This window comes from Hemiscyllium ocellatum, chromosome 38 (assembly GCF_020745735.1).
Source record: "Hemiscyllium ocellatum isolate sHemOce1 chromosome 38, sHemOce1.pat.X.cur, whole genome shotgun sequence".
NCBI lineage: Eukaryota > Metazoa > Chordata > Chondrichthyes > Orectolobiformes > Hemiscylliidae > Hemiscyllium > Hemiscyllium ocellatum.
In genome coordinates, this window is record NC_083438.1 from 37544907 (window position 1) to 37564003 (window position 19097).

Here is a 19097-nt window from a genome sequence, read left to right on the forward strand (position 1 = left end):
ACACCACCCCATGTACCCAAAGATTGGTATCTGAAGTAAAATGGAATGTTCTTCAAAATGATCACTGACCAGACAATGGTTACCATGGCAGCTGCTGTTCTGGCAGAGCAATATCTGGCTTTTAGATTGTGGCAACAAATGGCCACAAAGTCAAAGGTGAAAGTGATCGTCAGCCAGACAGAGCAGTCGATAGCAGCATAGGCCAGCGCATTATTTTGCACTGCACACATGCTGTGTATAACAGGAATGAGAGTGGGAAATATCTGTTACCAAGTACACTGATTATGACACCAAACAAATGATCCAGTAAATCGGCCTGTTACCATGGAGATTAGGTAGAGGGAAACACCTTTGGTGATGCCACACTGTCCACGGCAAGAATCATAATTGTCACCAAATCAGCTGCAAGATAAATTGAGAAGATTGTAGATAAGCGGTCTTGACGAATGATTAACAGAGTGAACATTCATGTCCGTGACAATTTTGGTGGCATAGTATAATCACACCAGAGTAGCAACACAACATACCTGGCTAATGATTTTTGGAATTGATTCAAATCACACCATGACAAATGGTGAATTCTAAATTGCTAATATCCAGAAGGATGATTCTAATGTTGGCATGGAGCAACTGCAGACTGCAATAAAAACCTTCAGGTTCACCAACATGTGGCTTTCCAAGGGCATTGTGCCATTATCTGCCTTCCTCACTGGCCCTGTCCCTTATTCCTTTCAATATAACAGTGTAATTCAGTGTAAAATACACCATTAATCCCGATTGTTATGACAAAAGGACTCCCTGCCAGATCAAAACTGCCCTGCTAGCATTAGATTTGCAAACCAGTGAAATTAAAACATTGAATGTTCCTCAACTTTACTCAGTTGTTCTTCACCAGTCCTTGTTGGTAATGTAGATAGGACATCAAGCTTATACTTCATGATGAAGAAAATTATTATTCATAATGTAACTTTCACAGATCTCTCAGACATTATAATTAATATTTGCAAATTTATCCCAACCTTGTTAGACTGTACTGTCACTGACATCATTGCAAAGTCAATAATGTTTTCAAGATGTTACAGTGAAAAATACAAAATTATTATTCATATTGTAACTTTAATAGAACACATATATTCAACAAGGTAATATACTTCCTAGCTACAATTTAAAACTCACCAACCCCGATCTTGCACACCCATTGATGTACACAAACAGAGATGGGAGAAGTGTTCTCGGGACACAGGCTGAAGTCCAGCCAGATATTTTAAATTTAAAAGGAGTGGCATTTAAGAATTTAATGATAACTATGAAATAATTGTCAAGAGTAAAAATAAATCTTGGTTATGCATATTATATTTTTGAAAGAAAACAAACATCCTTACCTTGTCTGTTCCACATGTGACTCCAGACCTACAGCAATGTCACTGACTATGAACTGGTAACTGTGCAATAAGTACTGGCCCAGTCAGTGCTGCTAACATCGCATTCATAAATTGGAAACTAGCTTGTCATTTAGGCCAGTCAATAGCGGGAGTTGCTGGATATGGTCTGCTTCCATTTTTTCAGTTGCCTATCACTTAAACTGCACCAATATTTCTCACCCATAATCACATCCCTCATCTTCACAATATGCTTCCGTAGTGTTCAGAATATTCAACTGCTGTTTTGCACAGACGTGATGGGCCGAAGGGCCTGTTTCTGTGCTGTACTGCTCCATGATTGAAAACTAACCCCTGAGTGAGTGATTCTCTCTTATCTCTCATCCAAAGCTGTGCCTTACACAAGGCCCCTTCAATGATTGTGTTTTATATGATGTCATACCCATCAGAGATTGACAGGATTATAGAGCACAGAAGGATCCCAATCCACCCATACTGCTGACTCAGGAAAGAAATATTCATTCAGACTCACAGTCTCACTATGCTGATCTTTCCTTATAGTGTTTGTTTTTGATTTTGACCTTTACCTGTACCTATTCAAAACTTCCTTAGAAATTGTTCCCCTGAAGAGCACCTCAGCAGCATCGGTGCAGAAAGGGAATTCCAATTATCCCGCTTGCTGCGTGGAATCTTATTCCACCTCTGGCTCTTTCAAGAACCCATTCCTCTGGCAAAAGAATGGTCCTGTCATGGAAACACCTCTCGCCTTTTATTGTGCACCATCAAAACTTCAATCATCTCCCACACACTCTCACCACCTCTCACAGCTCTCACGTCAATGCACAACTTCTTTCATCTATTCACCCCACTGAAGATTCTCACCCTTCACACAATTATCTCCCTGAGTACAATGTGTGAAACACTGCAGAGAGATAATGTCCTTGCTCCCCACTTTGGGGATTAATACCAGGAGGCTTTTGATTTTGCCTGGAATGTCGATTTTCCTGCTCCTCAGATGCTGCCTGACCTGCTGCGCTTTTCCAGAACCACTCTAATCTTAACTCTCTTGACCTCATCGATAACCAACTTCTGTCATCTGTTTCACAAAGGTGGCAGGTAGGGGCTCTCCCTTCGTTGTACAAGATAATGTGAAAGTGGATGAATTGTCTAGAAAGTGAAACCAATTAATTAAGTTAACAACTTAAAGGAAAGTGATAAAAGATTGGGAAGAAAACAGGGATGATTCAGTGCCAATGGAGGGAGGTTTTGCTTTCTGTTGTCTGTGTGTCAGACACTTGGTGAAGAAATGCATCTTGGGAAATGTGCTTCATCTCACTTTAGGGTGGAGGCATATAAAGGCACTTTTACTTTTATTATTGTCTGTGGACCAAAAATGGGGCAAAACGTTGTTCTATAAACAAGAAAACTGTGTAGATAATTCTGTTCAGTGTTAAAAAGATTAGTGGAACATATTGACAGTTTTATACACATTGTTGTCTTTTGGGACAACAAGAGAGTGTCTCAAAAACTTTTTGTGTGTGTGAGAGGATCTGTGTGTTTCTGTGTGCGTGTGTGTGAGAGACAGAGCATGAGCGTGTTTCTGTGTCGGTGTGTGTGTGCGTGTGTGTGCATCTGTCTGCGTAAGACAGACAGAAAGTGTGTGCGTGCATGAATCTGTGTACGTTTGTGCTTGTGTGTGAGAGAGAGGGTATGTGCAGCGCAAGACGCCATTTGATTGGTTTTTAATCAGCACCAGTTGTGTGTTCAGGAGAGCTCAGGACAGTGACAATCTCTTGCTTGTTCCCTGGACAGGTCAGTGCAGCCAAGTGTGTGGAGAATACAGTGTAAGGACCAGCCTGTGAAGACAGAGCATCTATATCACTCTCGCCTTTCTGCATGCGAACTGAATGAAGACACCCTGATAGCTCAGCGCTCCCTCTCGGTGTTCCTCTGCTCTCTCTGAAAACCCTCTGGTAAAAGGGACAATTGGAAATCACTTCCACACAAACAGAAATGTCAAATTTTGAAGCAGTGAACGGGAGACAGAGAATTGCTGTCCCCACAACCTCGTTCATCATCAAACCTTTTGAAGAAATTGAAAGGTTCTGAAAGAGAGCAGCACATGTTTACTTGATTTTATTTTATCTTAGCGCATAAAATATTTTCCTTCTCCGTCCTTTTTGGTCATCTCTCTGAGTGAACAAAAGTCTTTGAAGTGGAAGAAATGAAGTTACAGTTTGGCAATTGAACACATTTTTTCAATTTGTTAACAGTAATTTGAACACAATAATGTTATTTTCACGGTGATGCTAAAAAAGTGTGCATATTCCTTTAACAGAAATTGGATATTTGTGCACAATTGGGTAATGTGGTGCTTTCATCACATGTTCACGTTCTTGAGAACTTGGTGAATAGTGGGGCTGGATTTCCAGTGCACTTCAGTTAGACGACAGCGAGAGTATTGTGTGCAGTTCTGGAATCCACATGATAGGAGGGGTGTGTTTACACTGGAGAGGGTACAGAGGGAGATGTACCAGCGTGTTGTCTGGGCTGGACAGAGTTTCAGTTATGTGGAGAAATTGGACAGAGTGGGTTTCTTTCCTTGGAGCAGAGGTGACTGAGGGGAGAGATGGTTGAGATGTGTAACTGTATGAGGGACACAGACAGAAGAGACAGGAAGAGGCTTTCCCCATTGATTGGAGGCATGGATAACCAGGGAGATAGATTTGAGGTTGAGGCAGGTTGTTCAGATGGAATGTGAGGGAAATGCTCTCACATAGGAGGTTGTGGGAAAGTGGAGCTCACTGCCTGTGAGGGTGGGAGAGGCAGAGACCCTTCTAACAATGAAGAAGTATTTAGATGTGCACTTACAATGGCGAGATGTTCCAAGATATTGAGCAAGTGCTTGAAAATAGCATTAGAATAGTTAGGTGGTTGCTTTTGACCAGTGTAGATTCGATGTGCTGTGCTGTAGACATCAAGGGCTCTCTGACTGTCCTGTTGAATCATAAACGTTGCTGCCCAGTCTCTGAAATTCTTCAGACCATTCATACCTGCCTCTTGCTGCAATCTCTTCAAAACTCACAATGCTAAGTCTATAAAGTTTTGTCCATCAACACCCCTCGCTCCTCCAACTCTTACCCACCTACTTTTTATGTTTTACTCAGTCACAGCATACTGGTGTCATTATCTGGGACAGCATTTATTCTTCATCATCCCTGAGGATGGGCAGCAGACTGCATAGAGTGTGCTCCTATCTCTCTCTCTCTCTCATCTGTCCTTTCCATGCAGGGAACTGAACCAAGATAACTGAGTAGCTGACAGCTCTCCCTCACCTCTCCTCTGCTCTCCCTGAAAACCCCCCTGTTGAAAGGGACAGTTGAAACCCACTTTCAGAGACCCAGAAAGGGTGAATTCTGAAGCCCACTGGTGCTGCATATCATTCAGTCAGATGGTGCAGCTCCATTTCCCTCACTCACCCTTTGTCTATTTGTACAAGAGAATTGTGCCCGTGCTAATAATGCAGGATGTAATTCATTCCCAGCATGGTTAGTGATTGGGGAGAAGGTATCCAGATCCTCACTCTACCTGAATGATTAAGGTACTTTATGATATCAGTCTTTCAATGCACTTGGCTCACATTTTAAGACTGTTTGCCCCGCCCACAGTCCCGGTCCTGTTTCCCACTTTCCACACACATCATCCCATCCTTTATCTCCTCCTGTCATTCAGCTGAATCCACACTGTACATTCCCCAAAGCCCAGTACCACCTTCCTGCGGAGCGGTCCCTTACACAGTGATGAACTTACACTGATCAAGTGTAACCATGGGTTTATCAAACTGAAGCCTAACTGGGTTCCAAATCCAATCCAAACACCATTGAGAAATGTTATCACTGCAGTGACTGTCTTGAATGTTTCTTGAATTCCTTGTCCTGATTGTTACACGTGGATAGATGTATCTGCTTTCTTGGTACAATGTTGAATTCTTATTTTGTAACAAGTCCCACACTGACCTTTCTGTGAGTCAAGGAACCTCCTCCTGTTAGATTACACAAAAAGTCAAAATTTCAGTCTCTCTGCCAGATGGAAAGTCATGTTTTCATACTTTGTGACAAACGTTAAATACACTGCTCGTTTCCTCATCATTTCCCTCACAACTGTTCCATGTTCATTGGTAAGAGTTAGCATTCTCAGTCTGTGCCTTAACTCCGAACGATATAGCATCAATGTTGGTTTTTGGATTGAATTTGCATTCTTGCTCTTTGTCCTGATGAGTGCAAGTCAAAAATTGCAACAACATATGTCCTTCCTCAACAATATTTTGATGAGTTTATCCATTATGTGTCTGGATTCATGACACAAGATCCATGGTTGAAGAGAAAAAACACGGCAGATCTGTCCAACAGTGTCTATTAACGCGACTGGAATATATTGAGCAACTTAGTGATATGAACAAATGCGTATTTGTTGCTGAATGTGCCATGACATTGGAATTGGACCCATTGCATCTGGGTGTTGTATTGAACTCAAACAGAGTGAGTTCAGGGGTGTGAAAGCTGCATGAGCTGACCTCAGTTGAGTTCCAATGGACTCAGCTGGATAGAAATGGTTTCAGTGAGACTCTAAGTGATGGAGCAGCAATGGGCTCAGTTAAAACCCATCTGATTGTTTTCTTGTTTTCTTCAGTGGAAGACTGTTACAATTTGATAATCATCACAAAAGAGTTTGATGTGAATTTTACCACCTGTTTGAGAAATAAAATGTTCCCTGGTATTTTTTTTTAAAGTCAATTGCAAGTCGAATGTTGGTGCTACTAATATTCAAAGCACAGTTGTGAACTCCCTCTTGACAAGATAAAGGACAGCAGTCTATTGTTGGAACGTAAGTCCAGGATGTCAACCCTCCGTGGACGATAATATATTGAGTGATTGACATGTGAGAGAAAGAAGGTGGATAATGAAAAAAAGTAGAAAAACTAACACTGTTAGAACAGTGTTTGGAAAGCAAGTACAAGTATTAAATTAAGGAGCATTCTTTAGAGAGTGCTGTTTACAATCCTTTTGTATCTCCATGTGGAATATGCCAGTGTTGTGGGGCTGTACAATGTAATGTGAATGATTTTTAAGAGAGTGTTTAGTCAACTGGAAGTGACACCAGATGTCACACACGGTGTTTACGATCATGTATAAATGAGTGTTGATTCTTATCCCAGGGGCTCAGTCCAGACTCCAAGCCCTGCGCGAGAGTTAATGAATGAGATTGCCCAACATTAACAATGCAAGGACCAATAATTCTACAGATCTTATTCGCTTTCTTCCATTTCTTTGCAATTGTCTGTGTTCCAGGTGAGGAGATCTTCCCCGTTACTGACTGTGGTGTTTATAGTTCTGTCTGTGTTTTATGGTGAGATATTTGATGGATTACTTTGGAAGTGGGATGTGGATGGACTGATTGAAGGAGTGACCTTGGGGAAGCTGCAGTGCCATTACACGGGAATGTTACCAGGAATGAGAATCTTCAGTTGTATGGAGAGAGGAAAGAGGTTGCCCAGTGTCCTTGGAACTGAACATGATGAAGGTGGTATAGGGACCATGAGCAGAATAAACCCTCAACCTGAAGACCATTTCCCTTGAGCCTACTTCACCAATAACTCGGATCTTGGCTGATGGGAAATTCCTCACATCCTGCTCTTTCTCTGCATTCCTTGATTTCCCCGACTGATCAAAAAAATCCAAAATGAAGGATGAGAAGATGGCTGCAGGAGCTGCTCCGTTTTGAGGTATTTTAGGTGTTGGAGATCACTTCCTCGAATTCCAGGAGCAGAAATTGCTGTTTTGTATGCTGTTGCATTGTTTTGGAACTTTGGGGGAAAAAAACCCTCAAAACAACAGCACTTTTAAAAGACAGAAAGACAGACGATAGGCAGCGAACACATTGTCAGTGAGGGAGGGAGGTAACTGACCCAGCAATGAATCTGCACAGTTGCTACCTTTGCTGTTTGAGTTCCTGTATCTCTGGACGTCAGAATTGGTCTAGGAAAAAGTTTAAAAAGTGAAATTCACAGCTGACCTTGGAGGAACCTATGTGGGAGAGCTCACAGCACAGGAACAGATAAATGCATAGTTTTAAATGTGTAACTTTGCTATACGGTTGCTGTTCTGAATGGGTTCTTTCTTGATTATAAATTTTATTGAAATCTGCCTGATGATTAAATTTTAAAAATATAAACCAGAAATACTAAGTTAGCCTGGAGCACTGTTTTTGTTTAGAGCAAACAGATAATGCTATCTTTCTGGATCTATTGATTGTGAAGGAACAAAGATGATCTTTTTTTAGAGTTACATCCTCATCCTGTAAGACGTGGGAGTTTAGGGAGAGTTTCCATGTTACTGATTATTTTGTCTGCAGTAAGTGTGCTTGGTTGCCAATTCTATCGGATCGCATGGATTGGTTGGAGCAAAAGTTAGAGTTAATGAGGAATTTACAAGAGCTAGAGGGTGTGATGGATGACAGTTATAGGAGGGAGAAAAGCCTCAGATACAGTCAAATGGACGGGTTAACTCCAGGAAAGCTAGGAGGGGTAGTGCAGGTAGTGTAGGAGTCTCCTGTGACTATCCCCATTTCAAACAAGTATGCTGTTTTGGAAAATGTAGGGGGTGATGGACTCTCAGGGGAACGTAGCATGGAAGCCAAGTTTCTGATATTGAGACAGGCTGTAATGCAATGAGGGGTAAGTCGGGTTCCAAGCAAAAGAATTGCGATAGGGGAATGTACAGTCCAAGGCACGAACAGACATTTCTGTGGCCAGCAGCAATAAATCAGAATGATGTGTCGCCTCCCTGGTGCCAGGATAAAAGATGTTGAAGAGAGGGTGCAGAATGTTCTCAAAGGAGAGAGGGCCCAGCAGGATGTCATTGAAACCAATGACATAGGATTGGAAAAGGATGAGATTCTGAAGGGAGAATGTATGAAGTTGGGCAGAAATTTTTTTTAAAAATGAGGTCTTTGAGAGAGGTAATATCTGGAATACTCCCAGTGTTACGAGCTAGTGAGAGTAGGAATAGGAGGAGAGAGCAGATGAATTCATGGTTGAGGAACTGGTCCATGGGAGAAGGTTTACACTTTTCAATCTTTGGAATCTCTTCTGGGGTAGAAGTGAACTGTACAAGAAGGATGGATTGTACCTGAATTGCACGTAGTCAAATATACTGACAGAGAGATTTGCTAGAGCTGCTCAGGAAGATTTTAAGGTGGGGGAGATGGCAAGAGTGGTAGTAAGGTAGCATCACACCCTCTAGCTCTTGTAAATTCGTCATTGCCTCTAACGTTTGCTCCAATCAATCCATGTGATCTGGTAGAATTGGCAACCAGACACACTGCAGACAAAATACTCAATAACATGAAAACTCTCCCTCAAGTCCTACAGCCGACAGGTTGAACATGTAACTCTACAAAAGACCATCTTGCAGATAATGCATTGAGAACTTTAATCTCCCATTATCCATCAGCTTTCCATTCAAATCAAATTCAGAATGCTGGGATAGGCATAACGTCCGTCATTTGCTCTGGATGTGAAATCAAACACTTCATGCGGTTTGCCACATGGTCATTTCACCTTCACTCTCTTCTTAGTCAAGAATAGATTGGCTAGAATTTGTAATCATTCACTCTGTGCATATTTATCTTGTTTGCAAAGGAGAGTTCTGTGTGGAACCAATTAGAATGAGGCAGTTTTGTCCAACTTATAACTAGCTCATCCCAATAACATGTTGAGGATTTATAACTCCCTCAGTTCAGCTTTCTCATCCTACTCAGTTGTTTTGGTTCAATTGTTTGCATCAGTTGAATTTCAAAATTCTGTGTTCAGAGTTAACTCCAGAATTTCAGCACAATGCTAAACTTTGCCCTGCTGAGCAGTACTGATGGTGTGCTAGTCAGTCTGAGGTGCTGATTCCACATGCAGTATCAAGCCAACACAGCTTCTGCCTGCTTTATTGGATATTAAATATTCCAAGGCACCAATAATACTTGGTTTCCTCACCAATCCCTCTCCCTCAATCAGCATCACACAAAAAATTAACAACTATCTATAATTCTGGTTGTGGGAACTTGATCAATCTTGGTTATGCCCTTCCTTAATTACAAAATTTATCATTTCTAAGACGTGCACCGTAGATGATAAAAAGTATTTCTGGGCATCTGGTGGTTATCCATTTAAAATCCTTCTTGTACTTATTGTTGCAACTGTCCCTGTCCCTGTTTTTGATATTGATGCATACTGCAGCAGTGAAGGTTCATGATCCCACATGCAGAATAATTTTTCAATGTCTCTTCCAGCTAACTTAATGACGATTGTGATTCTCACGCGTGGAAAGTGTGGCATCACCAAAGGTATATCCACGCACCTCATTTCCATGGCAACAGCAGATCTCCTCGTCATTGTATTCAGTGTAATGCTCACAACACTTGGTTTCAAATAATTCCCAGTTTCCTTCCTGTTTTACACAGCGGTGTGCAGTTTTAACATCATCATGAGCTATGCTGCTATTGACTGCTCTGTCTGGTTGACCATCGCTTTCACCATTGATCGCTTTGTGGCCATTTGTTGCCACAATCTGAAAGTCAGATATTGCTCTGCCAGAACAGCATCCTCAGCGGTAACCATTGTCTGGTCAGTGAGCATTTTGAGGAACATTCCATTTTACCACAAATACCAATCTTTGGGCACATGGGGTGGTGTACCCTGGGGCTGTGGCATCAGACCAGAGTTCTTCATCGTGCCAGGATGGGTGTCATTTTTCTGGCTCCACCGGATGCTGAACCCATTGATCCACTACCTCCTGATCCTACAGTTCAATGCTCTGACCGTCAGGCACATTGTCTTGGCAAATACGGCACGCAGGGGTCTCCGAGCTCCCAGTAACAGGGACCAGAGAGGAGATGCAGAGATGGTCAACAGGCGGAAATCCATCATCCTGCTGTTTGTTGTCTCGGGCAGTTTTATATTGTTGTGGATGCCCAAGGTCAGTGTTTTCTTACTGATGGAGATTACCAACAACCATTTTTACCCCAGTTATGACCATCCTGTTATGATTGCTGACATATCTGGGACAATGCTCTTCTACCTGAGCTCCTGTACAAACACTGCCCTTTATGCCCTGACCCAGAGTAAATTCAGAGAGGAGCTGAAGAGGGCTCTGAAATACCCCTTCACTCTCATCCGTGAATGTATCTCTTCATCAAAATAAGAAATGCGGTTGAGACAGGAGCACGGTTTATGTCCCTCACTGAGCTCTCTCTAGTTCCGGGACTTCACCTGATTTTTCCTGTAATGTTCTGTGCAACTGAGAGAAGAGAAGGAATTGTCTTCTTCAGCCGTGAGATGTACACGCGCGTGGCTCGACATGAGGGTTAGTTCATGTCTATTGGCCCTTTCTCTGGTTATTTCTCTATTACTGTTCTCTAGCCCTTGGATCAAGTGAACACATCGCCCCTTTCCTTGCGAGAGTGAGAAGTCACATGACACCAGTTTGCATTCCAACAGGTTTATTTGAAATCGCAGGCTTTCACAGGGCTGCTCCTTTGTCAGGTGAAGCCCTTCCCCAGCCCAACAACACCACTTCCACATCATTTCTTTGAGAAACAGAGTTGTCCAACAGTCTTGTATAAATTACGGTCAGTTTGTTAAAGCTGCATTGATGCATGGTCACATCTCTCTTCCTGTAAGATTTCAGATGGTTGATGTCGCTTTGACCCACTCTGCTTCTCAATGTGGAGAGTGTGCATTCTACACCCTCCCTTCCAGCACAAACTCTATTGCAATTGTCCAATTCCCCCCAAAGCCCTGTGGAGTGCAATGTCTTTTGGATTGTACTTTAATATTCAGCCCTGCGGACGGAGGCCTGCATTCCCTGCTGGGCTGTATCCTGACCAAGAGTCTGAGAACGGTCTGACTAGAAAACTTCCCTCACCTCCTTTTCTCTGCTTTATTACACAGTGGAGGTGATTCTGTCCATGGCTGAGAGAGTTTTCATGAGGAAATGAATAAAAAATGAACAAAAAATGCATGCTGTCAATGTTATGTCTCCATTTTACTTAATTCTTTTTCCAAACCTCACATGATCTGCAATCATACACACTTAAAATGGTCTTCAGGGAGAAAAGAACATCTCAGGGTTTAAGGTGATACTTTCAACATGAGACACATCATTGAAGCTGATCCTCTCTCCACACATTCATAATTTGTCTACATCTCCTTTACTTTCATTCCTTTCCCATTCCCTCCTCCTGTTGTTTCTACTGTTTAGGGGTGGCACGGTGACTCAGTGTTTAGCACTGCTGCCTCACAGCACCACGGTCTCAGGTTCGATTCCAGCCTTGGGCGACTGTCTGCCTGAAGTTTGCATGTTCTCCCCGTGTCTGCGTGGGTTTCCTCTGGGTGCTCCGGTTTCCTCCCACAGGTCAGGTGAATTGGCCATGCTAAATTGCCTCATAGTATGACATGCATTAGTCAGAAGGAAATGGGTCTGGGGGGGTTAGTCTTTGGAGGGTCGGAGTGGACTGGTTGGGCTGAAGGGCCTGTTTCCACGTTGTAGGGAATCTAATCTAATCTAATCTAAACTCATTCGACGGACATCAGGGGGATTGGATAGACTGACATATATTACCTATCCCTAATTACCCAGGGGACAGTTTAGAGTGAAGCACATTGCAGTGGGTCTGGAGTCACCTGTAGGTTCAGACTGAGCAAAGATGGTAGGTTTCATTTCCCTGAAGGGAATGAGTGAACCAAATGGTACTTTATCCCCCAACAATCAAGGACTGTTTCATGTTCATCCTGAAGTTCTTGATTCCAGATTTGTATTGAAGGGAAAACTCCATGGTAGGATTTGGACTCAGATCCACAGAACATTATTAGTGTCATCGGAATGAACAACCCAGTGATAACAAGGCCATCACCATATCCTACGTTCCCTTCCCTTCCTCTCCTTTTATCTCCACTGAACCCTTCAGGTCTCTCTTTCTCTTATTCTCTCCCTATCTGGTAATAATGTAGTCAATTAAATTAAGATGAATATTTTGGAATTGGTCGACATTGATGTTGTCATGTGTACCGAGAGACAGTGAAAAGTGTTGTTTTCCGTGCTGTACAGGCAGATTGTACCATAGGAAGTGCATCAGGGTAGCAGAACCGAGTGCAGAATACAGTGTTCCAGCCACAGAGAAGGTTCAGGGAGAGAAATCATCATCAACATTCGAGATGTCCATCCAAAAGTCTGATACCAGCGGGGAAGAAGCTGTTCTTGAATCTGTTTGAACATGTATTCAAACGTTTACGTCTTTTGACTGATAGAAGGGGATGGAAGAGTATAACTGGGGTTTGACGGTTGTTAGATTGTGATGGTTGCTTTCCAGTCACAATGGGACAAGTGGATGGAGTAAATGGATTGAAGGCTGGTTTGTGTGATGGACTGGGCTGTATTCACAACACTCTGCAGTTTCTCACCATCTTGGGAGAAGCAGTAGCCATACCACACTGACATGCGCCCAGGCAGCATTCTTCCTGTGGTTAATCTGTAACAATTGCCCTTACACCTCGCCCTCAGTCTCTTTTGTGTGTTCTGTCTCAATGTTGCTTGAGATCCGACAGACAATGACGTTGTCTTCAGCAACCTTGCAAATGGAGTTAGGGCAGAAAATGGCCACATGGCCATGTGTGATGAAGGCACAGAGTAGAGGGCTGGGCATGCAGACCTGCTGGGCCTTGTTGTTGAGGATTACGCTGGAGAAGACATTGTAGCCTTGTCCTACCGATTGGTGTTTGTGGGCGGCACGGTGGCACAGGGGTTAGCACTGCTGCCTCACAACGCAAGAGACCTGGGTTCAATTCCCGACTCAGGCGACTGACTGTGTGGAGTTTGCACGTTCTCCCCGTGTCTGCGTGGGTTTCCTCCGGGTGCTCCGGTTTCCTCCCACAATCCAAAGATGTGCAGGTTAGGTGAATTGGCCATGCTAAATTGCCCGTAGTGTTAGGTAAAGGGCAAATGCAGGGGTATGGGTGGGTTGCGCTTCGGCGGGTTGTAGCACCAATAGCATATGTAGGGAAAGAATGAGGGCCAGAAAAATGAACCGAGGGAGTTAGTTTGGAAGTGGAATGGAAGGATGAACAGCGTAGTAAACTCAGGATTGCTACCGGTGCCGAGGGCTCGTGAGGCTCGGTACAGAGAGCGAGTACAGGTGAACACATGGCTGCAGGGCTGGTGTAAGTGAGATGACTTCAGCTATGTGGATCATTGGGATACCTTCTGGGGAAGGTGGGGCAGGTACAAGGAGGACCATTTACACCTGAACTGTAGGGGCACCAATGTCCTGGGCTGGGGTTTTGCTGGAGCTCTTTGCGAGGGTTTCAACTAGATTGTCTGGGGACTGGGAAGTGGAGCTACGGATCACACGATGGAGTATTTAAACAGACAGTGCAGAGAGCTGGAATAGGCAAAGGTACAGTCAGTGTGATGGGTTGATATTTGTCTATTTTAATGCAATAAGTATCAGGAATAAGGGTGATGAATGCAGAGCATGGATCAGTACTTGGAACTATAATGTTGCAGTCATTACTGAGATTTGGATGTCACAGAGACAGGAGTGGGTTGTTGGATGTTTCAGGGTTTAGATGTTTCAAAGGGAAAAGGGAGGGATGTAAAAGAGGTGAGGGGGTGGCATTGTTAATCAGGGATAGTATCACAACTGCAGAAAGGGAGGTCCCCGAGGAGGGCTTGTCTGCAGACTCAGTATGGGTGGAAGTTAGAAACAGGAATCAGGAAAGGAGCAGTCACTTTATTGGGGGGGCAGATTTTGGAAATGTGCAGAAGTAACAGGGTTGTTGTTATGGGTGACTTTAACTTCTCTAATACTGGTTTGAATCTCCTTAGTTGAAATAGTTTGGATGGAGTAGATTTTATCAGGTGGGTCTCGGAAGGATTTCTGACTCAATATGTAGATAGGATCAGTGGTGCTGGAAGAGCACAGCAGTTCAGGCAGCATCCATTTCGGGCAAAAGCCCCTTCCGTCGATTTCGCTGCCCGTTGGATGCTGCCTGAACTGTTGTGCTCTTCCAGCACCACTGATCCAGAATCTGGTTTCCAGCATCTGCAGTCATTGTTTTTACCTCAATATGTAGATAAGCTGACTGAGGGAGGCCATATTGGATTTGGTGCTTGGCAAAGACCCAGATCTGGCATCGTCTCTCTCGGTGGAAGATCATTTTGGTGATAATGCTCACAACTCCATGGCCTTTACTAATGTCATGGAGATGGAAAGGAACAGTCAGTCTGGGATAGTATTGAATTGGAGGAGGAGGAATTACAATGCTATTAGGCAGGCACTGGGATGCCTAACTTGGGAACTGATGTTCTCAGGGAAATGCACAATAAAAACGTGAAAGTTGAGGAAGCACTTGCTGATAGTGCTGGACAGGTTTGTCTCACGGAAGCAAGGAAGGGGTGGTAGGGTGAAGGAAGCTTGGGTGCCAAGGGATGTGGAACATCCAGTCAAGAGGAAGAAGGAAGCTTACATAAGGTTGAGGAGGCAAGGGTCAGACAGGGCTCTAGAGGTTTACATGTTAGCCAGGAAGGAACTGAAGAATGGACTTAGGAGAGCTAGAAGGAGGCATGAAAAAGATTTAGTGGGAAGGATGAAGGAAAACCCTAAGGCATTCTATATTAATGTGAGGAACAAGAGGATGGCCAGAGTGAGGGTAGGGCCAAGGGAAGGAACTTTCTCCTAGAATCGGAGGAAGTAGGTGAGGTCCTTAATGAATACTTTGCTTCAGTATTCACTACTGAGAGGGAGCTTGATGTTTCTGAGGACAGCGGGAAACAGACTAATATGCTAGAACAGCTTGACGTTAGGAAGGAGGATGTGCTGAAAACTTTGAAAAATGGAAGGATAGATAAATCCCCTGGTCCAGATGAAATGTAACCCACGTTACCACAGGAAGCGAGGGGAGAGATTGCTGCACCTTTGGTGAGGATCTTTGCATCCTCACTGTCCACTGCAGTAACGCATGTGATTGGAGGGTGGCAAATATTATTTCCTTCTTCAACAAAAGGAATAGAGATAATCCTGTGAATTACAAACCAGTCAGTCTTATGTCGGTGGTGGGAAAAGTATTGGAAAGGATTCTGAGAGACAGGATTTATGATTACTTTGAAAATCATAGCTTGATTAGCGATAGTCAGCATGGCCTTTTGAGGGGAAGGTCATACCTCGCAAGCCTTATTGTATTCTTTAAGTATGTGACAAAACATATTGAATATACAGCAGTGGATGTTGTGTACATGGATTTCAGCAAGGTGTTTGATAAGGTTCCCCATGGTAGGCTCACTCAGAAAGTACGGAGGCATGGGATACAGGGAAACCTGTTGAACTGGATACAGAATTGGTTGGCTCACAGAGGACAGAATGAGCTAGTAGATGGAAAGTATTCACACTGGAGCTCGGTGAGCAGTGGTGGTTCCACAGGGATCCGTTCTGGTACATCTGCTCTTGTCTTTTTATAAATGACTTGGATGAGGAAGTGGCAGGGTGGGTTAGGAGTTTGCTGATGACATGAAGGTTGGTGGAGTTGTGGATAGTGTGGTGAGCTGTTGTAGGTTGCAACGGGACATTGACAGATGAGCAGAGGCAGATGGAGTTAACCTGGAAAAGTGTGAAGGTTAAATTTGAATGCAAAGTATAGGTCTAAAGGCAGGATACTTGGCAGTGTGGAGGAACAGGGGGATCTTATGGCTCATGTCCATAGATCCCTCAAAGTTGCCACCCAAATTGATTGGGTTGTTAAGAAGACGTATGATGTGTTGGCTTTCGTTAACAGCGAGATTGTGTTTAAGAGGCGTGAGGTTATGCTGCAGCTCTATAGAGCCCTGGTGAGACCACACTTGAAATATTGTGTTCAGTTCTGGTTGCCTCATTATATGGAAAGATGTGGAAAGGGTTCCGAGGAGATTTACCAGGATGCTGCCGGGACTGGAGGGTGTGTCTTATGAAGAAAGGTTGAGGGGGGCAAGGGCTTTTCTCATTGGTGTGAAGAAGGATGAGAGGTGACTTGACAGAGATTTAAAAGATGTTGAGGGACACACATAGAGTGGGTAGACAGAATACTTTTCCAATGACAGAAAAGTCTATTGTGCAGAGGCATAATGGTATGGCGATTGTTAGAAGGTTTAGGGGAGATGTCAGAGGTAGGTTCTTTACACAGAGAGTGGTGGGTGTGTGGAATGCACTGCCAGCGATGGGAGTGGAGTCAGATAGATTCAGGATATTTAAGTAACTCTTGGATGATAGTACAATGAAGAGTATGTAGGATAGTCTGATCTTAGAGTAAGATAACAGGCTGACACAACATCAAGGGTTGAAGGGTTTGTACTGTGCTGTACTGTTCTATGTTCTATGTTCTAACTGAGGGCATTCTGACGAAGTTTGCAGATGATATAAAGATAGGTAGAGGGAAGGTAGCATTGAGGAGGTGGGGAGGCTGCAGAAGGATTTGGACAGGTCAGGAGAATGGGCAAAGAAGTGGCAGATGCAGTGCAAGGTGGGAAAGTGTGAGGTCATGCACTTTGGCAGGAAGAATGGACTGTTTTGTCAATGGGGAGAAAGTTCAGAAATCTGAAGTGCAAAGAGACTTGGGAGCTCAAGTTCAACTTACAGGTTGAGTCAGTAGTTAGGAAGGCACATGCAATGATGGCATTTATTTTGTAGGACTTCAATATAAAAGCTGGGTTGTACCTCTGAGGACCTATGAGGCTCTGGTCAGACTACATTTGGAGTATTGGGCCCCATATCTCAGGAAGGATGTCCTGGCCCTGGAACATGATCGCAATATGTTCTCGAGAATGGTCCCAGGAATGAAAAGCTTAACATATGAGGAACGTTTGAGGATTCTGGGTCAATGGTCAATGGAGATGAGAAGGATGAGGGGTGGTCTGATTGAAACATAAAGAATACTGAATGGTCTGTACAGATTCGCTGCTAAGAATATGTTTCCAATGGGTAGGAGAGTAGAGGACCCGAGAACACAGACTTCGGGTACAGGGAAAACCTTTTAGAATGGAGATAAGGAGAAACGTCTTCAGCCAGAGACTGGGGAAACTGTGGAATTCATTGCCACAGAAGGTTGTGGAGGCCAAGCCATTGAGTATATATAAGACTAAGATCGATACTTCCTGAATATCTCCTCGATACTCAAGAAAAACATGGGGGGAAACCTGGAGAATGGGATTGAGAAATTTATCAGCCAAGATTGAATAGTAGAGCAGACTCGATGGGCTGAATGGCCTAATTCCTGCTCCTGCGTTTTATGGTCTGTGTAAGTTCATCATTGTGTAAGGGACTGTTCCTCAGGAAGATAGTACTGGCCTTTGGAGAATGTACAGTGTGAATTCAGCTGAATGATAGGAGGAGATGAAGGATGGGATTATGTGTGTGGAAAGCAGGAAACAGGAACGGGTGTGTGGGTGAGGCATGGAGTCTTAACATTTGAGCCAAGTGCATTGAAGGACTGCCATGATAAAGTAGATCATTCAGATAGAGTGGGGATCTGGAAACCTTCCCCCCAGTCACTAACCGTGCTGGGAATGAATTACATCCTGCATTATTAGCACGGACACAATTCTCTTCTACAAACAGACAAAGGGTGAGTGAGGGAAATGGAGCTGCACCATCTGACTGAATGATATGCAGCACCAGTGGGCTTCAGAATTCACCCCTTCTGGGTCTCTGAAAGTGGGGTTCAACTGTCCCTTTCAACAGGGGGGTTTTCAGGGAGAGCAGAGGGGAGGTGAGGGAGAGCTGTTAGATCTCCTCTGCTCTCTCTCCAGTGGCAAACACATCCCTCTGGAAATGTGCAGTTTGCTGTCTGTGGTGTAACCAAGTTTATCCCACTGTGCACTGGAAATCAAGCCCCACTATTTACTGAGTCATCAAAAAGGTGAATGTTTATTTAAAGCAACAAATTGCCCAACAATACACATCGTATTAAAAGGCCTGCAGTTTTCTTTGCTATTTAACTCTTTAATATAATCAAACCAGTTTAAACCAATGACAAAAATTGCCGTGTTGAGTTGCCAATCTGTAATGAAAGTTTAAGTGTTAGTTCTTTTATGTAATCCCATTCACACAAGCAAAACCAGAGAAGACACAAATATTGTGTTTTGTTATAAAAGCTCAAGAAGGAAACACTATTCAGTCGTTCCAGTTGAGATGGCAGGGACTGAAATGTTGTTCTCTTTCAGATTCTTTTGATCCCTTCCAAATGTTTGATGATGACATGAGTTTGCAGGAACACCAATTCTCAATTTCCCATTCGCTGTTTGAAAATGTGTTGTTTCTGTGTCTCTGGAAGTAACTTCCAATTGTCCTTTTTAACAGAGGGTTTTCAGAGAGAACAGAGGAACGCTGAGAGGGATTACCTATCTACCAGGGTGTCTTCATTCAGTTCCCCATGCAGAAAGGGCAGAGAGTGATACGCATGCTCTGTCTTCACAGGCTGTTATCAAAACCTGTATTCTCCACACAATGGGATGTCGTGAGTGACCAAGAGATTGTTACTTTGCTGAGCTCTCCTGAATACACCACAACTGGTGCATGTTGTAAAATGGATTCAAATAGTGTCTCTGATCAGAATGGCACTGAATGCACACGCAGACACACACACAC